The following is a 9,805-nucleotide window of genomic DNA, read 5'->3' as shown; positions in this document are numbered from 1 at the left end:
AGGCATGCAGATGTATATGACAAACACAGCTTTGATGTCTTTACTGTGCACTGAAAAACTCCTGTCATATTCTGTTCTGCCTCCTTTCTTTTTTCTTTCTTTTTACTTTTTACATTTTTTTTTTCATTTTTCTTTTTTGTTTCTGTATTTACATCCTGCAGAGGCAAAATGATGTGGCTAAGTGATCAGGATAATAAAACATGAACTTATATTCAAATAATGGCCTCCTGCTTCTGAAGAAAATCATGAAGTAAACCTAAGAAATTTGTTTTCAAGTAAATCTAAACCATTATTGGAGCAAAATTTACACCTTGTTACGGTTAATTCTAGACCTCAGAATGTGCAAGGAGATCAAGCTTCAAGGTTTCCAGGGCAGCTTTAACAGGAGAGAGTTAACCCAGCACAGGGATGTCAAATGAGACTATTGAGATACTTCAAAAGTAGTACAGTGTGAATGCTACTTGCACATTTAAACTGCTAGAAACAACAGAAATAGTCATAAATATACAGTGGAGACCTCTAAAAATCTGCAGCTCATAGTAAACTTAGCTGTTCACAAGAGTTTTAATACTCTGAGTACAGCTGCTTCCTGGCAGAAGTGCAGAAGAGTGTCTGTAAACCCATGCTCCTCCACACTCCCTTGTAGTGTGATGCCCGGCTGCCAAAAATCAGGGAAATGCATTGAATCCCATCATTTTGTGTGCAAGTAGGGTTTGAGACCAGGTATATCAAGGAACTATTTGCCTGAACTCTTTGGATACATGCTTTGTACAGTAGAGATATGATTTCATAGTTCACAATAAGGCTAGCCTGTAATTCCTTTTAAAGATGCAATTTATTATGTTTCTCACAGGATTAACTGGGAGGAGCTGTTGACTCCCTCCAAGGCAGGGAGGCTGTGCAGAGAGACCTGGACAAATCAGAGGGCTGGGCAATCACCAACCAGATGAAGTTCAAGAAGGGAAAGTGCTGGATTCTGCACCTGGGATGGGGCAGCCCTGGATGTACTGGGGGATGAGATGCAGGAGAGCAGCGCTGCACAAAGGGACCTGGGGGTCCTGGTTGGCAGAAGGTTGAACATGAGGCAGCAGTGCCCTGGCAGCCAGGAGGGCCAACCCTGTCCTGGGGGGCATCAGGCACAGCATCACAGCCGGGCAAGGGAGGGGATTGTCCTGCTCTGCTCTGAGCTGGGACGGCCTCACCTCAGTGCTGGGGCCAGTTCTGGGTGCTAAAATTTAAGACAGACACAAAGCTGTTAGAGAGTGCCCAAAGGAGGGCAATGATGATGGTGAAGGGACTGGAGAAGCTGTATGAGGTGTAGCTGAGGTCACTTGGTAAGTTCATCCTGGAGGAGACTGAGGGGAAACCTCATTGCAGTCTGCAGCTTCCTTGTGAGGGGAAGAGGAGGGGCAAGCACTGATCTCTGTGGTGACCAGAGACAGGACCCAAGGGTTGTGTCAGGGGAGGTTTAGGCTGGATACTAGAAAAGGCTCTTCACCCAGAGGGTGTTTGGGCACTGGAACAGGCTCCCCAGGGTAGTGGTCACTGCACCAGCCTGGCAGAGCTCAAGAAGTTTTTGGACAATGCTCTGAGACACATGGTGTGACTCTTGGGAATAGTGCTATGCAGTGCCAGGTTGAACTCGATGCTTTGGGTCCTTTCCAACTCAGTTTATGATGAGATTGTGTGATTCTGTGATTTACAAAGGGTTTTCTGGCTGTCTAGATTTTTCATATTTTTCAGCGGCTTATTTTTCACTACATTTTTTGAAATTTGAATTGATGTTCATGCCCTTCACGAATTACAATGTATCTCCAAGGTCTTTATTTTGCAAAACACATTTTTCCAATCCATACTGTCTAAGAACATACAGCAGTTGCCTTGCCTGCCTCAGAATTTTGAGGACTCAGAACAGCTTTTAAAAATCCATCTATACACCAAACAGCTTTTCCTGCTGCATTTGTTGTCAATTGAACCCCTTCCTGGAGCGGCAGTAATTTGATTTATTGCAGACTGGCATTCAGGAACAGGAAGTTTCTCTTTAATGTTACTGCAAGGAATGGGGTGGAGTGATTTGAATGAGGATGCAAAATAGTTGCTATCAAGAGTGAAGATCAAAGAGAAGGTGATGAATGGGCGGTTTCGGTTGTTATGGCTTTTGAGAGGTGACTGAAGGGAAAACAAAGCAAAACACACACATAAATTGTTGTCAGTAAATTAAAGGTATTGGTCTGGATTCTTAGTACACCAAATTCACTCACTCGGAAGTGTTTATAACAACCCAACACTAAGGAAAATAAACCTTTTTATTATTTTCTGTAAGAACATAAGTAATAACTCAAATGCCTCTTCCTTTTTCCTAAATTTAAACTGAAATCCCTCACTGTGTATCCTGGTTTTTCTCCTCTGATCTCTGGTTTCTTTTCAAGCATGTCTTTTGTTATCTTTGCATCTCATTCAATAGCATAATATGCCATATTATGCTGATATATATTATGCCAATTTTTGTGGCCCAACAGGCAGTAAACACAGATTTACAGTGAAACATAATAACAATAATAAATGGTAGGAGAAAAACAGAATCTTTTTGTCAATCCAAATTTGAATCCATATTGTTTTCTTCTGAACCTGTTTATACTATCCCAAACAGAGAGGCAATGCCAGGTGAAAGAAAACATTCTTGCCAGGATGTGCTTCTGTGAACACTCAGCGTGATTAGATGTGCTCGTTACAGTTTTATTTCTCCCTAAAAGGAGCTACCTTCTTCCCATGTCTGGAGCACTGCAAGCAGAATAAAACCTAAGCTTCGTGTACATCTATAGCAAAACTCCAACGAGGACTAGAGTGCAAGTGTTCTCAGTATTTGCACTGCTGTATTAAAAAGGAAGCAAGTGTTCTGAGGCTTCTCTTCAGAGAGGCTAAGCTACTCAGAGGCTCTCTGCTTCATCTACCCTTCCTGTGCAAAGTGCTACTGTTTCCCTGATGCCGAAAGGCTGGGTGCTTTGGAAACTCCAAACTGACCGATAGAGAGTGATGGGAATAAATGCCTGCAGTTTTCTTCTGTGTCAGACGAGGAAACCCAGAGCACGGTGTATTCCCTTTGGAATTTACTGAGTGACACAGCAGTGTAAATTCCTCACAGCCTGTTTACAGTCTGGGGCAGAAAGTTGAACACTGTTACCATTAAATCTCTACATGCAGCTGGACAACACACACACAGAGAGGACAGAATGGTACACAGCAGTAGCATTGGGGCTTTTGTTGCTTTTGCTTTCAGCCACTCCTATTTGTGCCTCACAGGATAGCTTCTAGTAGACAGATAAAGAATGCCTAAATAAGAATCTTATGATAGAAACAGTTTCATCGTATCACCCAAATTTTATGAGTAGTTAAAAATCAACTAGGCAGCCACCATTGGTACATATAAAATTGGAACAGTTTTCCTCAGGTATAATTTCACCTTTAATTACATAGAATTTTAATTGTTGTTTTATTACCTAGCTAGTTATTCTACAGTCTTCACAGAAAATCCTTTGACACACTAGAACATACTGTGGAACAGTGAGCCAGGAGTGCAGAGCGTGAGTGAGGCAGGTGAGGACTGTGTCCTCCTCTCTGGCAAGGTACAATCCCACAGTGCCTGAGCAGGGCAAGCAGAGCAGGTCCTGTGGTGGTGACCTAGCCCAGCCACATGCCAGTGACCACCAGATACACAAGTTTGTGGTGATCCAAGGCCAAGCCATGCCCTTCTGGAAGCCATGAATCTGAGCTCTGTGGTAGGAGGTTTTTCTGCTAAATCCTATTGAGCGGCAGAGCCTGTTAGCTTAGATACAGCTTAGGCTGTTGACTGTCAAGCTCCTGAATGTGGCAGGAGCCAATCCTCTGTAGAGCTGTGTAGAGATTTTATGGGTTTTGTGTTTGGTTTTATGAGTTGTTGAACCTGTCTAATTTAAGTCTGAAATAGAGATGCTAATTTCATTAAAGAATACTGAACATTTTCTGAACTGGATCCAAAAAGTAGCCACTGAAAGATCTGTTAGATTTAGGCTTTGTCTGCCTGTGAATCAACCACATTTGCTGAAACAACATGTTTCCTGAGTGTTATTACTGACAGTGATTTAAAGCATTGCTAAATGAAGTGAAACTCGAACGCTAAACTGCTGAGAAGCTCAGTGAAGCTTTTTATGTCCATGTCTTCACATGCCTCTTATTGAGTCTTTACATTTGACAAACATTAGACTCTTTGGGGAGGAATAGGGGGCAGTCAGCTCCAGCTTGTAGGCACTTTAATGTCCTGTCTACATGTCATGTTCCCATTATAGTAAGTGGAAATCCAGTCAATAAAGCTAATGGACTCTGGAGGGGGATTCAGATGTCTCTTTCAAAATGAGTCAAATAGTTTCCACTGGGATTGAACATAAGCATTCAATGTTCTAGGATACAGAAGCTCAAGGCTGGCAGATACAAGGTATGTTATATCTCCCAGATATGGGAGATCTGTGCACTTCTGGAGAAGCAGCTGGAGCTCAGTCAGGATGCCTTACAGCACCTCAGTTGGCAACTAAGCAATTGAACCAATCCCCTCCATTTAGATGCCTATATATATATATATATATATATATATATATATATATCAATGATCTGGAGCTGAATCCCACACCTGAGATTTGATTGCTGAGGAATTTTAAATCATTATGTTCATTTGTCAAACAAAAGTAGCCAGAATCTCCCATGAAAAATGTAATTCTTCTTAACATGGTTTCTGGTTTTGCTTTTTCCAATGTTCTTACAACCAGAGGAACTACAGAAATGTTATTGTAAGATTTAGAAAACCAGCTATTCAGACACATACTCTATTTACTCCATCATCACATTTACTCAATCGTCATGAACTGGCCTTTGGTAGGGAACTGTAGACAAATCTGCACAACTTCATCACCACACTCTGAAAGAAACCCTTCTACCCTTTCCATGAATTTGTGATTGTGAAGATAAAGAGATTTATTTAGCACAGCAGCTTTTCTGTCTCCAGTTTTTAGAATGCTGTGATCACTCTTGAATTGGGGGGTCATATGGCTACTTATACTATAAGTGACAGTATCCTTTTCATCTAAGCCTTGTCAGCACTTTCTACTTGAGAAATCTAATGCAACTGAAATAATAAAGCATGAAGATAAATTTATTTTTTATGTGACTTTGCAGTTATTTAAGGGATGAATTTAGTTCTTTACAGTTCATGCAGCTGAATTGTTCATACAGGTCCACACAGGACTCCTACAAGTATGAGGATTATCAGCAGGAATGGTTGAATGGTAGGGACATGGGCATGGGTCAAGTCTTACCTCTGGCAGCATAAATAGGCACTACCAGGGTAGTTTATCTTCAGTTTCCTTCTGTCTTCCCACATTGCCTCCCTGTGACTGATTCCCAGCCTGTGTCTCTTCTCTCAAATTTACCTCATGACCCATTACTATGGAATATCAGTCTAATGAGTCTGAACATTTGAAACAAATTTAACTTCTACAGCCAGAAATGTGCAGATAGATAGGGTAGGCTGGGTGGCTTACATTTCCCAGCCATAAAAAGAGTTGTTATTAAATCATCATAAATAGGAAGGAAATGTACACTTCAGAGTTGTGCAATACACCTGGTGAATAAACTAGAGGATCAAAATAATAAACTATGACTCTTTCTCCAAATGCAAGAATAATCAAAACATAAAAGCAAGGATAATAAGGCATAAGTGCCTGTTGCATAAAGGTGCTGTGCCTTTTTTTACATATCTGACAAACCAAATATATTGTACTATGCTAATGATCTGGGAAACAATACATTAATTGTCTCTTGAAATTATTCTGACATACAGAAAGGCCAAGAACTGTGCTAAATGAAAATGTTGGGTTTTTTTCTACAGACTGCCTTTATAATTAAAGGACAGCATTTAAGCATGTCATTTTTACGTTAAGCTTCAGTAGCACCACAGTGTGTACTATTATGTTTGGGGAATGGCATTCTTCCAAAATGTGTGATCATCTGAGAGGTTAGCTCATCTTTTGAAATTTTATTTGTCAAGTCTGTATCTCAGTGAGGAAACCAGCTCAGTTGCGAAAGAACTATCAAGCATGTTCAAGATTAAATGCATATTTATGGTGTTCCCTGCATTGGAATAACTGCCTGTGCCCTGGGATTGTACAGAGATCCCAGCTGTCATGAAAAGGCAGGCTTGATTATTTAATGGTCCTTCTCAGGGCGGTGTGTCTGTTATGATCACAGTTTATTACTCATTTTTATTTCTTTAGGTGTGTCATGGCCCCTAGTGGCTCAGAGACACCCAGACACCACCGTGGGCCAGGCACCAACAGCCCAGAGAAGGGTGAAGGGCTGCAGGGCAAACTGTGGGAAGGGGTGAAGTGATGGGGCCTGGGAAGCCTGGGCATGTTACACAGCTCTGTGTGCCAAAACAAGTTCCAGCAAATCCCATCATATATTTCTTGCAAGATTGGTCATGCTTATAATTTTCAACAAAAACATTTTTGTTGACTTACAGGAAAAATGTTTTGATTTTGTATTTAACATTCATCTTGTGTCTTTATTAAAATCAATCTATGTATCATAACATTTTGAAAAGGCAGATGATTTAATTTAAAGACTGAAAGTATGACACAATAGGTAATTTTTAAAATTACTTTCTGTTTTATAGGTTATCTTGCCTGACAATCTGAGCAAAAGCTTTTCTTCTTGTCCATGGAATTATTCTTATTGGTCAGAGTTTACACCACAGCTTTCCCAATGTTCATGTGGGCTTTCATTGGCAAAAAGTTCATTCTATGGGCCCTGCAGACTAAATCATGAATACCAGCAGTCCTCCAGAAAACAAAAAGTCCTCTGGCATTCCAGGAGAAATGTGCTTATGCCATTCTTCTTATGGCACCTTTAGCTTTTGGAGTGTCTACCTAAACCCAAATTCCTGCAATTTATATGCTTAGTAAAAGCATTTTTGTTTTATCAGTTCCCCAAGAAGAAATGCATCTGAAAATTCATATTTGCTTAATTGTTGGGAAACAGATGTTCATTAATAGGAGGAAAATACAAACTCTCAATTATACCACACAATATTCTTGGTAATAACTGACTGTTTATCCATCACAATCCATTTGCTCAGACCAGGAATTATTGAAACAGTGTTTCTGCTGTGTTTTTGAAAATCCAGTGTAACTTTCAACTTCAAAAATATAATTTCTTGCTAGGCTTTCATTATAGGTCTACCCAATACAGGAAAAAACAATTCTATGGGTTTTCTTAAATTTTTTTTTCTCTACCCCGTCTCTATTCATTGCTCTCCATCCCAATCACCTACCGTGACTCCTTTTTAGAGTTGCTAACTCTGCATCTGCATGAGAGTATTGAAATTTCTGTTTTAAACTGAGAGCACTGATTTTTTTTTCTCAGCCTGCAGTACTTACACTAATACCTCTTAGCTAAGCTGAAATGGAGTCCTGAAACCATGGGCAGGAGTTGGGAGACACCCTGGCGGAGGCTTAGCAGGGACAATAAGGTCCAATAGTGCCCTCAGGGCCCTGACAACTACTCTAACACCCATTTCTTCTCTGAACAGTTCTGTCCATCACACCTAATAATGCTCATTTTAAAGTGATTTTTCTTTTTCCAAGTCAGATTATCATTTTTCTATGTCATATTGTACATCCTTTGGACAGATACCATTTCATAATAATGTCTGCGTTGGGGGTTAGGTGTCCTTTCTTCTGTTCCTTCTCACCTATAGAATTTTCCCCATTAGTTATGGGGAAACCTGACTGCTGGTACTTAGTGGGTGCTTGAGAAGACAAAGGGTTTGGCTGGGCCCAGGGGGGAATGGCAGCTGGAAAAAGAGAGACCGGGGGCAGCTGGGCGTTGGTGGTTTCTTCGGCTTCAGAGCAGGACACACTCGGAGCTGCTGTTGCTTGGGGAAAGGAATTCGCCATAACCCACACGGAGCTCCTTCTCCTTCTCCTTCTCCTTCTCCTTCTCCTTCTCCTTCTCCTTCTCCTTCTCCTTCTCCTTCTCCTTCTCCTTCTCCTTCTCCTTCTCCTTCTCCTTCTCCTTCTCCTTCTCCTTCTCCTTCTCCTTCTCCTTCTCCTTCTCCTTCTCCTTCTCCTTCTCCTTCTCCTTCTCCTTCTCCTTCTCCTTCTCCTTCTCCTTCTCTTTCTTCTTCTCCTTTTCCTCCTGTGAGCCTCGCACCCCCTGTCCTGCCGGGACGTGTGGCAGTGCCAGGCACCGCCGCGGAGCTGCTGATACACCTCATCCACCAGCCCAGGATCTCAGCTCATCCCTGCTGTTCCATCTGAGTGTTCCTCAGAGCCCTGCAGGAGCACCGGGACTGCCCGCCCGAGGGGTTTGTGAAGCAAAGCCTCTCCTCCATCCCGTCTCAGCCGAGAAAGCTGTCACGGGGCCCCTGGTTCTGTTTTCTTGCTAACGCTGTAGTTACTGTTGTTTGTTTGTCTTGTTATAAATACTAGTAAAGAACTGTTATTCCTATCCCCAGATCTCTGCCTGAGAGCCGCTTAGTAATTTCAGAATTATAATAATTTGGAGGGAGGGGGTTTCCATTCTTCATTCCAAGGGAGGCTCCTGACTTCCCTAGCAGACATTTGTCTTTCCAACCAAGACAGTCTGATAGGAACGTTACCTCTGTTGAAAAGAACTTACAAATCTGACTGCCATTTCCATACTTTTTCTGATCTGTTCTGAAGCTACATCGTAGTAGTGCAAATATTACATTGAAGATCCATCCTTTCACTGTGGGCGTCTCATTCAGAGACAGTCAGAATATTCTCACATGCTTTCTCTCAAATCTTCTGACGCACAGCAAGTAAGCCTTGGAAGATAAGGGTATTGAGAGCCATTGAAGAAATTCTCTTAGCACGTGGTTGTTTTTTTGAGAAGGGCTTTAGTGGTATTTCACCAACAAATGGTCCTTCTGGGGTCACTTCCTCTGGTTTGCTGACTACTTTAGGTGCATGATCAAAATTGGGGAAAAATGGAAAGTAAGCAGGTTAGTATAAAACAATCAAGGATTTAATGTGAATGCCAAAGTTTAACTTAAACACATAGAGTGGTAATTTGAAAAAGATATTATCAAATAAAATCAACATTTACTTATCTTAAATTCCTGTAGAGATTTGCAGAGGAAACGTTTATCTGGGGTATGTGAATGAGAGTCTATGTGGCTGCATGAGGCACCAGGAGAAATGGTACAGCAGGAGTGCAGGGAGTGATGCGCTTGCAGCAAGTCAACAGATCACAACCAACCATGAAATGCAAGAAAGAATATTGGAAAGAATGGGGAATTGGAAAGATTTGGGTGTTGGGCCAACAGTTCTAAATCCTTGGTGAGAAGAAAGCCCAATGAAACATGGAGCTACAGCAGTGTGGTAGAACTCAGCTTGGCCCTGACGTTTTCTCAAGAGAGAATATGAAGGATACCACAGATTGTGAACCATTGTCACCACTCAGGATGACCCCAGACAAAGTGACAAGGGCTTGATTGTCAGGGCACAGCAAGGACTGGCTGCTCTGTAAGAGCCAGGATCTCAGCCTGCTAACACAGCCCCAGAGTGAGGGAGCAGAACATGCCCACAGATGGAAGCTGTGGTCAACCAGGAGTCCCACTCATCAAACACATCTGAGGCAGGTCCAAGGTCAAGCTGGAAAATCAATTGCCTGGTCAGGGACAAGATGAGGATGAGGATCAGGATGAAGTCTGGTGGCCATAATCAGGGTCAGATACAGTCATTCATGACTGGGC

The sequence above is a fragment of the Pseudopodoces humilis genome, chromosome 2, assembly GCF_049639895.1.
Source record: "Pseudopodoces humilis isolate 2021_Gansu_Grassland_sample_001 chromosome 2, ASM4963989v1, whole genome shotgun sequence".
NCBI lineage: Eukaryota > Metazoa > Chordata > Aves > Passeriformes > Paridae > Pseudopodoces > Pseudopodoces humilis.
This window is presented reverse-complemented; position numbering follows the sequence as displayed.